Here is a 17,358-nt window from a genome sequence, read left to right as displayed (position 1 = left end):
ATGGCCAATATCCAAAATTCATCAGAAAGTGCTTGATCAATATTAGTGGGTTCTATAGTTGAAATGAAGGCTGAATGATTGACTTCCTTATTTAATTCATGCCTGGTCCTTACACCTTCACTTGGTTCACATATGATCAATTCTCTTGGGCGGTATTTAGAAAATCTCAAATCTCTAGGCAAAGGGTTTTCTATCTCCAAATTTTCTTCCACATTTTCTTCCAAATTTTTTCTTTCAATCTTTTGGGAGTTATCCTCAATTTCATCATCTACAATATTTAGCTCTTCCAAATTTTCTAATTCATCGAATACAACATGTGTGGTCTCCTCTATTCTCAAAGTTCTTTTATTGAATACTCTAAAAGATTTCCAACACTTGAGTACCCAACAAAAATTCCCTCATCTGATTATTTAAACAAGATCTCACATTAACCCTATTTAGAACATAACAAGTTGTGCTAACTGCCTCAGCCCAAAAATATCTAGGAAGTGAATATTCTGCCAACATTGCTCGAGCGGCATCTATTAATGTTCTATTTTTTCTTTTGACTACCCCATTCTGTTGAGGGGTTGTAGGTGCAGAAAAGTTGTGATCAATTTCTTTTTCCTTACAAAAATCTTCAAATCCTTCATTATCAAATTCTCCTCCATGATCACTTTGAATAGAAATAATTTCACGCCCTAATTTCCTTTGAGTCGAAGTCAAAAAATTCCTAAACTCCTCAAATGATTCACTCTTTTGAAATAGAAATCTAACCCAAGTGAATCTTGAGTAATCATCCACAATAACAAATCCGTATACCTTCCCTCCTAGACTTACAGCTCCAACTGGTCCAAAAAGATCCATGTGTAAAATTTCCAAAGGTTTACTAGTTCTAAGATCCTTATTGGACTAAATGAGGACTTTACTTGTTTTCCTAATTGACATGCATCACAAAGGTGATCCTTAGTAAAGTCTAGTTTTGGTATACCTCTCACTAAATTATTTTGGATAATCCTCCTAAGATTTTTCATGCTAGAATAACAAACTCTCCTATGCCAAAGCCATGACTCATCAAAAATAATTTTCAAACAAAAAACAGTATGAGACTGAATGCAATTTAAATCTAGCATTTAAACATTGTTTACCCTTTTTCCTTTCAAAATATCTTTACCATTTAGGCTTAATATGCAGCTAGTAGAAAAAACTTTTACACAATAACCCTTATCACATAGCTGACTTATACTTAACAAATTATGCTTTAATCCTTCAACTAATAACACATTGTCTATAAAAAAGTTTTTAAGATTTCCAATAATATCTGATCCAACCACCTTCTTTGTGGTTTTATCTTCAAGTGTAACCTTGCCTACACTCCTGGCTTCCAGCATTACGAATTGAGCAGTATCTCCAATCATGTGCTTTGAGCATCCGCTGTCCAGGTACCATATGCTCTCATGAGGTCTTGTGTGAGATCGACCCTGCAAAATTATCAAATATTAGACCTGGGAACCAAAACAAGTTTGGGTTCATCTTTTAGCAATTTATAATCAGATGCATGTATGAAATGTCTAGGTTTATGCATCTTAGGTCTCCAACAAAATTAGTTTTAATCTTCAAAGTACAGGTGTGAACTATATGTCTAAATAATTCACAATTATTATATTTTACTTTAGAAAATGGATTCCTATGTTTTCTAACATTCATCTGTCTTTTCAAGGATTGCATAAATTTAGCATAATAGGATTAGTAAAATCTTCAAGTTTAGGTGGTATCCTATTATCCTCTAGATCTTTTATTGTTAATTTGTAAAATAAATTCAAATCTTCCAAAATTCGATTTGTATAATTGGTTCTATAAAGTTTGCTCTCAAATTCATCCTTAGAAATTTTAAAATCTTTCTCGAGTTCTGCATAGGATGATTTTAAATTTTCATGATTTTTATTCAAGTCATCAAACTCATCAAGTAATTTTATTTGGTTGTTATCAATTAAAGCATGATCTTTCATAAGGATTTCGTGTTCCTTTTTAAGTTCTTCAAATTCTAGACTTAGACTAACATGCATTTTCTTCATTTTTCTTTATGCATCATGCATGTGTTCAGAAACTTCAAATAATTCATCATAAGTTAAGTTACATACCTCTTCTTTATCTGAGTGATCAAGATTGTCAGCCATTAAGTACAAATTAGTGACTTCCTCTTCTTTTTTAGTCTTTGATGAATCTGAAGTTGAGTCCGCCCAGAAAGCTTTTTGAAACTTCTTTCTGCCCTTCTTTACAGTAGGTTTCTCTTCTACCTTCTCCTTGCTAGGATTGGCTTTGAGTTTAGGGCAATCTGTCTTTATATGTCCAGGTTTCTTGCACTCATAGCAAATAACTTCATTTGAAACCTTGTTATTTCTATTGAATTTACCTCTATTCTATTGTTGGCATTTCTTCTGCTTCCTTTTCAGAAAGCTTCTGATTTGTCTAGTCATCAAAGTGATGTCTTCTTCATCCTCAAGTTGTGAGTGTTCACTCTCAGACTCTTCCACATTCAGTTCTATATTCTTTTCCCTTCGTGGTTCACCTGCATCAATCTTTCTTTGGCTAACTCCTTGCTCATAAGCAATAAGCGAATCATGAGGATTGTCAATAGAATAAATATTTAAATCTTTAGACTCTATAATTACAGTAATTTTAGCATCATAAGCAGTAGGTAAACAATGAAGAATCATATTAACCATTTCAACATTCGTTAGTTCCCTACCAAGTGCATGCAAAGAGGTGACTATTTGAGTGAATCTTGTGTATATATCAGAAATGGATTCATTAGGTTTCATGCGAAACAGTTCGTAATCATGCAACAAGATATTAAGTCTAGATTTTTTAACCTCATTAGTCCCCTCATATGCTATACAAATTCTATCTCATATGTCCTTTCCATTTTTGCAAGTGGAAACCCGCATGTAGTCTTCTGATTTTAAAGCAAAAAAAAACTATTCAAGCATTTAGCGTTTAGTTGTGCTAAGTCATGTTCTTCTACAATCCAGTCTGCAAAAGGTGTTTCAACTCTAACTCCATCAACTAATCTAGTTGGTTTTGTATATCCTTCTTGGACTAAGATCCACATATGATAATCAAGTGACTGTAAGAAAGTAGACATTTATGTTTTCCAAAAATTAAAAGGTATATTATCAAATAGTGGAGGTCTAGTAATAGAGTAACCCTCAGGTGTGTTTCGGTTTCCAAATGTAGCCATCTACATTAATCAAAAAGTAGTTAAAACTTATATTTTTGAAACTAATCTCTGATACCACTTGTTGAGATTTTATTACTATGAATTAGGTTGTTAAACCTAAGCTTATGTCCCAAGGCTATCCAAGAGGGGGGGGGGGGTGGAATTGGTATTTTTTAAAAAAATCGGGGGGGTTGAATTGGTATTTTTTAAAAAAATCCATCTTGAGTTTGTTGAACCAAAATTAAACTTTAATAAATTTTTAGAAAAACTTTATCAACCACAATTTTTTATAACAAAACAAAATGCGGAAAATAAAAAGCAGTACAAATAAAAGAAGCAAAATTTATAGTGGTTCGGTCTAAACCAGACCTACATCCACTCCCCGGAAGAACCGTCTAAATATTACACTAATACCAATAGTGTCTCTCCTTTTGCACCAACAACAATGCGGAGAAGCCTTTATAAATACTATTTCCACCACTACCCAGTGCGATAGAGAACCATCATCCTTTTACACTATCCCCAGTGTTGGCAGAGAACCCTTCGTCCTTTTACACTCTCCTAGTGTCGGTAGAGAACCCTTCATCCTTTCACACTCTCCTAGTGTGGGTGAAGAACCCTTCATCCTTTCGCACTCTCCTAGTGTGGGAAGAGAACCCTTCGTGCTTTCACACTCTCATAGTGTGGGCAGAGAACCCTCCTTCTCTTTATACTCTCCAAGTGTCGGTAGAGAACCGGATCTCCTAGACAGATCTCCTCACAAGAAATCTAGAAGGAAGAAAAAAAGAGTGAAGTAATCCAACAAAACAAGTAGAGATTCTTACCTTTGAACACCAAGCAAAGCCTTCACGCTCCAGTGGTAGGAATCCTCTTTTGAATGCTCTCTCACACTCTCTCCTTGAGTCTTCTTTCAATAGGCATGAAGATCAATGAGCAAAAAGATTGGGTGGCAGTAAAAATTGGACCTTATATAAGAGAGACAAAAAACTATCCAAAACTGCAAAATTTTCAAGTTAACACGTAATGGATCATTCCGTACGATCGTGGATCATCCCAGGCGATTTTACTTAAAGTGTCGGAAATGATCCTAATGAATTTTGGTATGAATTGAGTTCGTACATGATTATCATCCCGTACGAACTAGGTTCGCCTGGACGATCAGTTATTCCATAGGTTGGTTCCCAAAAAGTGCAGAACGCCACCAGAATGTGAAGTGTTGATTTACTTCTTCATGGGACGATCAGGACTTCGTTTGGACGAAATGTTTACAGAAAGTAATTCATCCTGAGACGATTTGGTTTTCGTCTGGATGAAATTTTTACATAGAAGAATTCATCCTGGGACGATTATATATTTCTTCTGGACAAAATTTTTACAGAGAAGAATTCATCCTTGGACGATAATAATTTCGTCTAGATGAAATTTTTATAGAGAAGAATTCATCCTGGGATGATAATAATTTTGTCCTGGACGATCAGGACTTAGAAAAATTTTCTCAATTCCTGATCATTTCATTGCTCTTACGAGGGAATAACAGACCTGATTGTTCTGTACGAACTAGGTTCGTCCCATATGATCAGTACAAATTTTATAAGATCTCCTTAAGTGTGTGTGTGTGTGTGTTTTTTTATTCACTCAATTACAATCACTCCCTCTCAATTCAAAGAACAATTTAGAGCTCCAATTTGCAAAGTATTGTATGTTGAATTTGATTTGAAGTCTTCATAGTTTGGAGTTCAATTTTCTTGAAATGTTAGTACACATAAGAGCAAAAACAATTCTTCCAAAATGTGTTAGAAAATAATTGTACATAAAACAATAATATTTGAAATCATCAAAACTATACAAGTTGCATGATTGTAACATATGCAAATAGCAACTTTCTTAATATCATAAATGCTTAAACTTGCAATTTAATAATTTTTGGATTGCTTGCTTACTACTCTGTTGATTATTGTATTGTATGCCTAAGCTTTTATGTTAACTTTTCATGTTTGTTGTTATAGTTATTTTTTTTATGGTTTCTTTTTTACTTTATGATATTTTTTCTAGTTTTTATTCTTTTAAGATTTATAGCCAATGTTTAAAGCATCTCTAAATTAGTTAGAGGGAGAAACACTATTGATGATTTCCCTCCCTCTAACCTCTTTTAGTGGTGTAATTTTCTTTTTTAAACAAAAAGACTATCTCAAATTAACAACTTGATTTTCCAATTAAGATCTTTTCTATCTTGCTACAGTAATCTACCTTATATATAATGTTTAATGTCTTTATATAACCTTCAAGTTATTTGAAATCTTGTCATTTTATTTATCATATGATTTTGAGTCTATTTTATTGTTTATTCTTCCTTATATAAGAGAGTTAGTTTTTCTTCTCTAATATCTGGAAGATCTACTCACAACTAAAAGTATTTAAGAGTTTTGAAAAGGGATCTAGCTTAGAAAAATAACAAAAAAGGCCAATGACGATAAAATAAAAAGATACGCAATGACCCCAAATTGAAAAATTTACAGAAAGTATATCAAAAGTCAAAAGATGCTCAAAGTGTGCCATTCAATTGATAAGAAGCATAAAATGAGCCCACAAAATACAAGCTTACTTCTCTTTCAAACTTTTAAAACTTAGAAGAATTCATGTGTTACTTGATATGTTTAAAGGCCTAATTTCGAATTTCATGATTGTGACAAATTACTTTGGTATATTATTCTATAAGATATTTTCTATGGAACCAAGTTTTGAATGGATCGTTTTTCTTATCCAATTAGTTTGTTCTGAGTTAGGTCTTTTGTTTTCGAAAGACGATTTTTTCCTGAAAGAAGTCTGAGCTAGAGTTAAAAGGATCGGATATTCTACTATTTTCAGATTCAACAATGTTAAATCATTGGTCTTATAAGTTTTTAAAATTCAATTACTTGGAGCATTTATCATATTCTTGCTATGCTAAAACTAAAAAAAAAATTGGTTATTTTCATTTTTCTTGTCTTTTTCATTTTTTTATCTCTTTTTGGTGTTGTTATATTTTTGGGCCTTCTCTGATCATCTCCATCCATCCTCTATTTTAAACTTTTTGTAACATCATCCTGGTCGCTATTCATATCAACCTAGACGATCAGTTCAATTCACTTTTAAAAGTTCCATCTGCTGGCTATTCTGAACTTTCTACTTGTGATCATCCTAGACGATGCTTTATCATCCTGAATGATCTAATTGAATTCTACTTCAATAATCTATGATCGACTTGGATGATTCTCTTCATCCTGGTTAATGTTATTCACGCTTTGCTCAATTTATGTACAATCATCCCGTACGATCCATATGTTCTTCCCAAATGATACACGTGATAATACATCTAAAATCTTTAAATTTGGTCGGTACGATCCATTATTAGAGAATAATTCTAGATGATCCACCTGTTCATCCTGGACGATACACATGGCAACATGATTTAAACATTTTAAATTTGTTCGGTAAGTTCCACTATTATGCATCATCCTAAATGATCCACTTAATTGTCCTGAACAATCTTCTTTTTCAACAGTCATTTAGCTTGACTCCTCAAGACGATTGCTTGTGTCTAATCATTCTGGATGATATCTTATCATCCTGGATGATAGTCAGTCTGGATGCAATTAATGTACCCGATTGCCCTGGATGGTTCTATGATTGTCTCAGAGGATCAGGCTGATTCTTTAAATTCTGAATGTTCCAGCCATTTTTTCTCACAATCTCTTATTTTACCAACCTTATACTTCCTATTGCATTGTTGTTCTTGATCAAAAAAGGAGGAAAGCAATCCCACCACCCTTCTGGGAGTTCCTCGAGGGCAACTCTGGACCCTCGATTCACTGAGGAGGACGATCAAGCTGCCTTCCAAAGATACAAGAAGGCCGGAATCACTATCATTCAATCTATCAACCCAAACATTCTCTCATATCCAGTACTTGATCTATTTGCTCACACCTCATTGTGTTTTCTCCTTACTCTTACTGTACCTTTCAACTACGAGCTGTTTTTCAAATTTTTTTAGTCTCTACATAAATTTTTCCTTCACTTCTCTTGGATCCAATGTGAATTGATGCCTCATCGAGATCATATATCTATATTGTGCGGAGCTTTTACATCTTTCCACCACACAAGACAAACTCCACACCCTGTGTTATGACCCTAACTATTATTGCACTCCAGTCAACTGCTTACTTCGTAACACCAATGCTCAATTTTACGTTGGAGAGACTAGCAACTTGCTCAAAGATGTTAGGACTGTCCAACATGTCCTTCGCACTTCCATTATTCCAAAAGCTTGTGATCGCATTCATATCACCCCACTTCTTTTGACCACCACCATTATATTTTGGCCCATTGTGAATTTAATGCCACTGATTTATTTTTTTTGCTACATTGAGCATCTGACCACTATTCATGACCCTCGACATAGGAGGAAGCCAAATATAGCCCTAGGTAAAGGAGCTTAGATGACACTAGAAAGTGCTCTGATACCACTTGAAAGTTCTTTAGGGATGATAAGCTCTTATGAACTGGCCCAAGGCTAATAATGAGATAGAGAGGAGAATCAGTATTTAAAACAAACACAATCTTAAATCCAAAAAAACAAGATTCACCACAACCAAAACCAACGATGCGGAAATTAAAAGTGCGGAAGTAATAAAGAAAGAACACACCAAATTTAAAGTGGTTCGGTCAAACCTTGACCTACGTCCACTCCTTGGAGGCACCCTCCAAGTATTGCACTAAAACAAGTGTCTCTCCTTTAGCCCGCACAGCTAGGCGGAGAAGCCCTTACAAAATCACTTCCACCTTCCCCGGTGCAGCGGAGTCACCGGGTCCTTTGACACCAAAGAGATCTTCTTCTTTGGTGAACTTCCCTCGAGACAAGCCTTGAATCCGACGGTATTAAGGTGCAAGCCTGTCGGAGCAACCGTGTGGAATCCCCCTACACACTCCCTTGAGTCCCCCCTCATAAAATCTTCTCCCTCTCTCAGAATTCACCTGTTCCTCACTCCCTTTCAAGCTTTCTCTTCAAGTTTCTCACACAAGAACGAAGCTACTATGGCTGCCAAAGACAATTACAAAGTGCCTTGTCATAGCTTAAATAGAAGAGCTAAAAACGAGCATATTAATGCAAGTTGCCGACATTATCATCGAGGATGATAGGTATATGCCCTGTACGATAAGTACAATTTAAGCCCAATCAGCCGGGATAATTTCAGACGATCAGAAGAAGTTTGTTCATATTGTCCTGGACTATAAGATATCATCCTGGATGATCAGAACAAATCTTGGAATATCATCCTAAATATTGCCCTAAAAAATAGCTATCCGATGACCAATCATCCATCATATCGGCCAGGATGATTTGGAGATCGTCCAGGCCGATTTGATTGTGAAATCAAGTCATAATTTCTTTCCTTAAATTCCAGAGAAATTTTGGAAAAAATGACCTGGATCGTCCTGGATGATAAATTATAGTCCTGGATGATCCACCTGGACGATGTCCAAAAATACGTTATTTCTAATTAGATCTGGCGGCATATTCTTTCTGTATTGAGCCTATCATCCTGGCGGATACAAAATCATCCAGGACGATGTGTTTTGCATAATGATGGCTTCTTTAATGAGGATGCCCTAATTAGGATTTCTACTTTTGGACAGATCATCCAGGACGATATAAATATCGTTCAAGACAATGTTACCAAAAATAGTAAACTCTAGGGAACATTCAGAAACTCTTATACGTTACAAAACATCAGGAGCCACAATAAATACAATAGATTCAAGAAAGAAAAAGGAGTACAAACTGACTCAGACCTAGTATACCCAATCTTGAGCTGGTTCCTAATTGCTGTCCGATCATGTGAACTTGAAATGTCAGTAAATAAGGCAGTCGTAGAAAAAAAAATGTTTGTTATCATCAAAATCATAAGCCATAGATCCGCAATAATCTCCCCCGTTTTGATGATGGCAAACTTTTCAATTTGAATTGGCAAAAAGGAACATTTTCTCCTAATCTACCCCTCAGTTGAATAACACTTAAAAAAATAGGGGAGATAAAAATATTTTTGTTGTTTTAAATTTTTTTAAAAAGAAAAAGGATACAAAAAACAATCAAATTTAACAATACGTTCTTCCCCTTTGACATTATCATAAAGAGAGGAGGCACAAAAAAATGAATAAAAGGAAAAAAAACATTCCCTGGTCTAATGAAAAATAAATATTCTTAAAATGAGAAAGTTACCTCTTAGTTTTAATCAAAAACTCAGTAGAATTGGATTGACAACACGTAATCCAGATAAAAGTAAGAAATTCATAAATTGTTAATCCATGCTCAAGTTCTTTGAAAGGCTAAAAACACTTTTTAATTCAATATCCAAATCAAAGAATAAACGAGAAAAAGAAACATTAATTTTTCAAAACTCCTTTCATAAAACAATAGAAGATTAATGCACGAATTGTTGAATTAGGAACCAAGTTTTTCAAGCACAAGTTTCGAACATATCAACGATTTTCTTAAGTTTTTAGTAGTATAAGAAAAAATAAGCATAGAATCAAAAGTAAAATAACTTCTTTAAGAAGAGAGAAAGAGAAACAAAATCATGAGTTTCATTCCTCTGACTATTTTAGAGAAGTCAAACATAACTTACCAAAGATTTCAAGAAAAAATAGGAAGTAGATTTTTCATTTTTAGAAAGTGAATGTGTGTGTTGATCAGAGAAAAAAAAACTTTCTCGAAAAATGAAAATTTTAAAGAATAAACAATACTAAAACACAAAAATAAAAAAGAAAAACACAAAAACACAACACAAAAACATGAAAGGCTTTTAACCATTATCTCTTTCCTGATCTGATGCTTCAGAAACTAGATCTGCCCATGAGATTTTTTGCCTTTCATTATTTCCCCAGTTTAAATTTTGCTTCACCTTGCCCTTTTCTTTCGTAGGAATAATTTTAAAATTAGGGCACTGATTTTTCATATGTACAGGCTTCCTAGGTCGAAAGCAAATAACTTCAGAAGGAATATAAACATCCTTACCATTTTTATCTTTTTTCCACTTTTGTTTATGCTTTGGTGAGCTTTGTGATTTGCTTGATAAGTCATTACATTCGTCACCAACTAAGCTATCTCTTTCTGTATCTTCTGCTTTTAGAACAATCGTTTCACCTGCATCCAAAAGTCTTTGACCCAAACCTTACTAGTAGGTAATGAGTGAGCCAATCAAATAATCAATAGAATATTCATTCAAATCCTTTGATTCACAAATAACAAATACTTTAGCGTCAAACTTATCCTGTAGACAACGAAGAAGTTTGTTAACTTTTTCAAAATTTAAAAATTCTTTTCCTACGGCATGTAATGATGTTACAATTTTAATGAACCTAATATACATGTCTAAAATCGTTTCAAAAAGTTTCTTGAAAAATAGTTCAAAATCATGCATTAACATATTCAACTTGGATTGCTTGATTTCATAAGTGCCTTCATCTATGGTGTGTAGTTTATCCCAAACTTTCTTACCAGTAGTGCACGTGGAAACTAACATAACATCTTAAGAATTTAAAGCATAAAAAAGCAATTTAAATATTTTGTATTCAGTTGAGCATTTAGTTATTCTTCCCTATTCCATTAATTAAAAGGAATATCAGTTTTAATTTCATTAACAATGATTGACGGTGATGAATAACCAGTTAAAATCATATGCCACATTCAAAAATCAATCGATTGCAAGAAAATACACACGCGAGTTTTCCAAAAATCAAATGACATATATTCAAATAAAGGAGGTCTGGTGATTGAATAACCTTCCGCAACATTACGATTAGCCATGGATCAAAAATTTCAAAAGCTTTTAAAAACTTATTTTTTGAAAACGGCTCTGATACCAATTGAAGGTGCTCAGATGACACTAGAAAGTGCTCTGATACCACATAAAGGTGCTCAGATGATACTGGACAGTGCTCTGATACCACTTGAAAGTTCTTAGGGATGTTAAGCCCTTATGAACAGGCCCAAGGCTAATAACGAGATATAGAGGTGAATCAATATTTAAAACAAACACAATCTTAAATCCAAAAAATAAGATTCACCACAACCAAAACCATCAATGCAAAAATAAAAAGTGTAGAAGTAATAAAGAAAGAACACACCGAATTTATAGTGGTTCGGTCAAACCTTCACCGTCCACTCCTTGGAGGCACCCTCCAAGTATTATACTAAAACAAGTGTCTCTCCTTTAGCCCCCACAGCTAGGCGGAGAAGCCCTTACAAAATCACTTCTACCTTCCCTGATGCGGCAGAGTCACAGGGTCCTTTGACACCAAAGAGATCTTCTTCTTTGGTGAACTTCCCTCAATATAAGCCTTAAATCCGACGGTATTAAGGTGCAAGCCTGCCGGAGAAACCGTGTTGAATCCCCCTCCACACTCCCTTGAGCCCCCCTCACAGGATCTTCTCCCACTCTCAGACTTCACCTGTTCCTCACTCCCTTTTAAGCTTTCTCTTCAAGTTTTCTCCACAAGAACGAAGCTACTATGGCTGCCAAAGACACTTACAAAGTGCCTTATCATAGCTTAAATAGAAGAGCTAAAAATGAGCTCATTAATGCAAGTTGCCGACATTATCATCCAGGACGATAGGTATATCAACCTATTCGATCAGTACAATTTAAACCCAATCAGCCGGGACAATTTGAGACGATCAGAAGAAGTTTAATCACATCGTCCTGGATGATAATATATCGTCCGGGACGATCAGAACAAATTGTGGAATATCATCCTGAATATCGTCTTGAAAAATAGCTATCTGATGACCAATCGTCCAGCATATTGGCCAGGACAATTTAGAGATCGTCCAGGCCAATTTGTTCATGAAGTCAAGTCATAATTGCTTTCCTTAAATTCAAGAGAAATTTTGGAAAAAATGACCTGGATCGTCCTGGACAATATTTTATAGTCCTGGACGATCCACCTGGACGATGTCCAAAAATAGGTTATTTCTAATTAGATCTGGCGGCATATTCTTTCTGTATTGAGCCTATCGTCTTGGCCGATACAAAATCGTCCAGGACGATGTGTTTTGCTTAATGAAGGTTTCTTTAATGAGGATGCCCTAATCAGGATTTCTGCTTTTGGATAGATCATCCAGGGCGATATAAATATCGTCCAGGATGATGTTACCAAAAAATAGTAAACTCTAGGAAACATTCAGAAACTCTTATACGTTACAAAACATTAGGAGCCACAATAAATACAATAGACTCAAGAAAAGAAAAAGGGTACAAACTGACTCAGACCTAGTCAACCCAATCTTGAGCTGGTTCTAAATTGCTGTCCGATCATGTGAACTTGAAATATCAGTAGATAAGGCAGTCGTAGAGAAAAAGAATGTTTGCTATAATCAAAATCATAAGCCATAGATCCGTAACACTAGGACATATCATTGCTTTTATCTTAGAATCAAAATATAACCTCCAATATCCTGCTCCACCATACTTCTAACCTGCTTTCTACGTCAACAACTCCTTCAACTTTCTTTATAGTACTCGTCTCCACCTGGGGCACAAGGAAACCGAGGGAGCTGAGGTGGAGGCATCGCAAGCACCTATTCCTACACCTACTTTGCTCTGTCAGTACTCTCAGCTGGATCAGCTGGTGGAGGGATTCGATCAGTGGGAGACATTTTTAGACTTATGTTGCTACGCAGGAGCAGCATCATACTGAAGACATTATTCGCTTGCAGCACCAGCACGACCAAGATATGTCCTAGTTTGGAGAATAGTTCGCTACTCATTTGAGTTACTTTTAGCCACATCCTCCTTCGAATGATCAAGGGTCATCCTTCTTTTACTTTTCTTTTTTTATGTGATGTTGTCTTTTTATTTTTGTTCTTTTTATTATTTTTTATGTTCCTTTTTTCCTCCTCCTTTTTATGATATCAAAAGGGGGAGTAGCTGTATTGGTTTGTATTGTTTTCACTATTCTATTTTGGTATTTTTTATGATTGTCCTTTAAAACTTCTTTGAATAACTTTAAAATTTTTTTTGTGTTTGCCATCATAAAAAAGGGGGAGATTATTACGAATCTATTTTTCAAGGAATATAATTTTATGATAGAAAACACTTCTGTTACTCTACAGTTGCCTTTCCTACTAAAATTTTAGGTCTACAAGATCAGACTGCAATTTGAAGTAGGTCAAGATTGGGTAGCCTAGGTCTGAGTCAGTTTGTATACTTTTCCCTTTCTTGAGTCTATTCCAATCGAAGTGGTTCCTAATGCTAAGTAACCTTGCACATACACACTTGGGGGATTTTTTTCACTGCTTTTTAGAGTTCTCCTTTTTTGGTCACATCATATGTGATGATCCCCAAATCATCCTAGATAATCATCTGAAAAAAGGAACCTAATTAGGGCATCTTGGTTAAGGCAGACGTCATTAAGGACATTGTCCTAGATGATATTTATATCGGCAAAGATGATAGACTTAAATCTGAAATAATCAGCCGCTAAAACTATTTAGGTATTATTTATTTTTGGACATCATCCAGAACATTGTTTAGGACATCATCCTAGATGATGCAACATAATTATGCATAAATTAATTTGATAATTAAAGAAAGTAACTAAGGCTTGATTGATATGATCACATCGTCCTAGATGATCACAGGATCGGTCAGGATGATCAGTTTAAAAACCTTAGTTGTTCCTGGACAATCACATATCGAACAGCTTCTATTCAGTGCGATTATCTGGATGATATTTCACATATTTGAACTAATCATTCAGGACGATTGTTAGAACAGCCTGGACGATCAAGCTATTTTTCAACTATCTAGACATCCCTTCAGTGTGATTATTTGCATGATATTCCATGATTTGTACAAATCGTACAGGACAATCTTTTATCTTCTTGGTCGATATAAACAAATTCCTTCTGATCGTCATAGATCATCCTGACTGATTAGACTTAAATTTCACTGGTCGTACAGGACGATAAAGTTGTCAAGTTGCAAATAATGAGCTATTCTTAATCTCTTCTATTTAATAGCTCTTGTTCTACACTTTAGAACATCTTTTGCTAGTGTTTTGACCTAAGAGAGCCAAGAGGAGAGTGAGAGCATGGGAGAGAGAGAGAGAGAGAGAGAGAGAGAGAGAGAGAGAGAGAGAGAGAGGATCTTGTGAGGGGGAGTTTATGAGGGAGTTCACAAAGGTTGCTCCAAGTAAGGATCCATCATCGCCTTATCCAATCATTATCCTTAGTTCCTTGGGTGTTCTAGAGAGGTAAACTTCAGCATCTGATCAAGGTTCTCTGCCTGCTTCAGGAGGAAGTAAAAGGAATTGGATTCTCTGCCTACTTTTGGAGGAAGAAAAAGGAGTTAGGCTCTCTGCCTCACCTGGGTTGGTGGAAAGGAGGTTTGTAAAGGCTTCTCCTCCTTGCTGTGGGGGCAAAAGGATAGACATTGTGTTTAGTGCAATACTCGGAGGGCACTTCTAGGGAGTGAATGTAGGTCGTATTGACCAAACCACTATAAATTTTTGTGTTCTTTATTACTGCTTCTGCATTTAATTTCCGTACTTTAAATTTTTATGGTGAATATTAGTTTTTGTTTTATGATTGTGTTTGATCGAAAGATTTTTTACAAATACCAATTCACCCCCTTTTGGTTAGCCTTTGGACTAGTTCATAATGGCTTAACATCCCTAACAAACTTTCAGAACAGCATGACACTACCAAATTATACTTCCACAATGTTGATCCTTTAATTTGGCTGAATAACTTGGTTATCCAACTCTATAACAGTTAATCTATCCGCACCAAAATAATGTGATCTTTATCAATTTTGATGTTTGCTAAATTTTATTTATCCATACATTTTAAATCTTTCAAGTTAAGAGCAAGAGGCACTTCATGTGAAGGAAAACGGCACCCAAGATCACCCTGGGCAAGAACAAATCTTCATCATCCTTAACATCATACAAGAAGAAAATGTTTGTCAGTGTTACCTCTAATGAGAGGTATAACCACTATGTTATCTATAAGTAATTGATCCATGATAAAGGATTTAGTAGTATGGGGGTTTATTAGATCAAATGCTAATCTATAAGGTGAGGAAAACTTTTATGTTAAGAATATTACATTTATAGCCCCTTTTATAAGGGAATTCTTTGTGAATGCTATGAAGCCCTTGAATAATAGTATTTTTTTTAGGTGTTAGTGGATCCCTTATGATAATGCCATAATAAATGGGATTTATGGGATCCAAAATTATAAATGAAATTATTGTATTACATTTTTTTAATGAACTTGTAGATTATGAGGATATCCTAAAATCCCTAACCAATCTAAATTCTAATGCCAAGTGGAAAGTGATGGAAGGAAAGATCATAAATTTTCTTGCATATACACTTATTCAAGTTTTTAAGGCTAGGCATTTCTTCATCTTTGCAAGATTAACGCTAAGAACAAACATTAGTGATGTCACAAAAGATAGATCCTTTTTAAATTAAATCACTCAAATTGGCCTCATTAAAGATATAGGAAATTGTTTTAATCACTCCCTTCCATGATTATCTATATGGTGCAGGAAAACTTTTATGTTAAGAATATTTCATTTATAGCCCTTATTATTAGGGAATTCTTTGTGAATGCTAAGGATCCCTTGAATAATAGTGTTTTAGTTAGGGGTAAGTGGGTCCCTTTTGATAATGTCGTAATAAAAGGGATTTATGGGACACAAAATTATGAACTTGATTATTGTTTAATGTACTTATATATTATGAGAAAATTCTAAAATCCCTAACCATTCTAAATTCTAATGCCTAGCGGAAAGTGAGGGAGGGAAATATCATAAATTTTCTTGCATCAACACTTACCCAAGTTTCTAAGGCTTGGCATTACTTCATCTTTCCAAGATTAGTGCTAAGAAAAAATATTAGTAATGTCTCAAATATAAATTCTTTTCAAATTATATCACTCAAACTATCCTCACTATAGGTATAGGGAAAAAATTTTATCAGCCCTCTATACATGATTAGAGGGTCCACTTCTATAGGATTTTGGGCTCCCTTCTTTAGCATATTTACTTAATATTCAGGCTAGAGACTTAGGACTTAAAGTTCTCTGATACCAGTTAAAAGTCCTTGTAGGTTTGTTAGACCTCAATGAACTATCCTTAAGGCTCACTAATATGAATGTAATACAATCACTTTATACAGAAGCTAGTGCACTTATCAAAAGTTACAAAGTTGGTCATAATAATCTAGTTAATACCACTTAATATCAATCACAAAAATTCAGCAAAGTAGTTATAATAGAAATAGAAATGCAAAAAAAAATTGTTGAAAATAAAATCAGAAAGAACACACAAGATTTTATAGTTATTCAATCAAACCATGATCTACTTCCACTCCTCAGAGTCACCCACTCCACGTATTGTACTATCACTATAGTGTCTCTCCTTTATTCCCTACAAATAGGTGGAGAAGCCCTTATAAACTCTATTCCACCAACCCAATGCGGTAGAGGACCAAACTCTTTTTATAGGCAGAGAACCTTGACTCCCTTTCACTCTCTTAGTGAGGCAGAGAACTTGTGCTCCTTTTTACCCTCATGGTGAGGTAGAGAACTTTGAATCACTTTCAACATTCTTAATGTGGTGGAGTATCCAGGTCCTTTGATAACAAATTGATCCTCTTCTTCCCAAAACTTCCCTCAAGAAAAAACTTGAATTTTATGGTACTAAGTTGCAATCTTGCTAGAGAAATTGGGTCAAAAACCCCTCCACACTCCCTTGAACCCCACAAAGATCTTCTCCCTCTCAAACTCTAACATTTCCTCTCTCCCTTTAAAGGCTACTTCTTCAAGTTTTCTCTAGAAGAATGAAGACTCAATGTATGCCAAAGACACTTATATTGCCTTTGGAGAAAGATTAAATAGAGGGCTTTGAAAAACCATTGAAATACAATTCTACTATCAAAGATCATACAATACAATCCTTAGATTATCCTGTATGATTAGTTCCAAATAATCCTTTTAGCTAGTATGATCAGCTTTGCCCTATACGTTTAGTTTAAGTATTTGAACATATTTTCCAGTATAATTATGAGATTATTCGGGATGATTAGTTGAGCTAAAATACAATTGATCA

The sequence above is a fragment of the Dendrobium catenatum genome, unplaced genomic scaffold (genome assembly GCF_001605985.2).
Source record: "Dendrobium catenatum unplaced genomic scaffold, ASM160598v2 fragScaff_scaffold_146, whole genome shotgun sequence".
NCBI classification, from domain to species: domain Eukaryota; kingdom Viridiplantae; phylum Streptophyta; class Magnoliopsida; order Asparagales; family Orchidaceae; genus Dendrobium; species Dendrobium catenatum.
Note: the sequence above shows the minus strand (reverse complement) of the source record.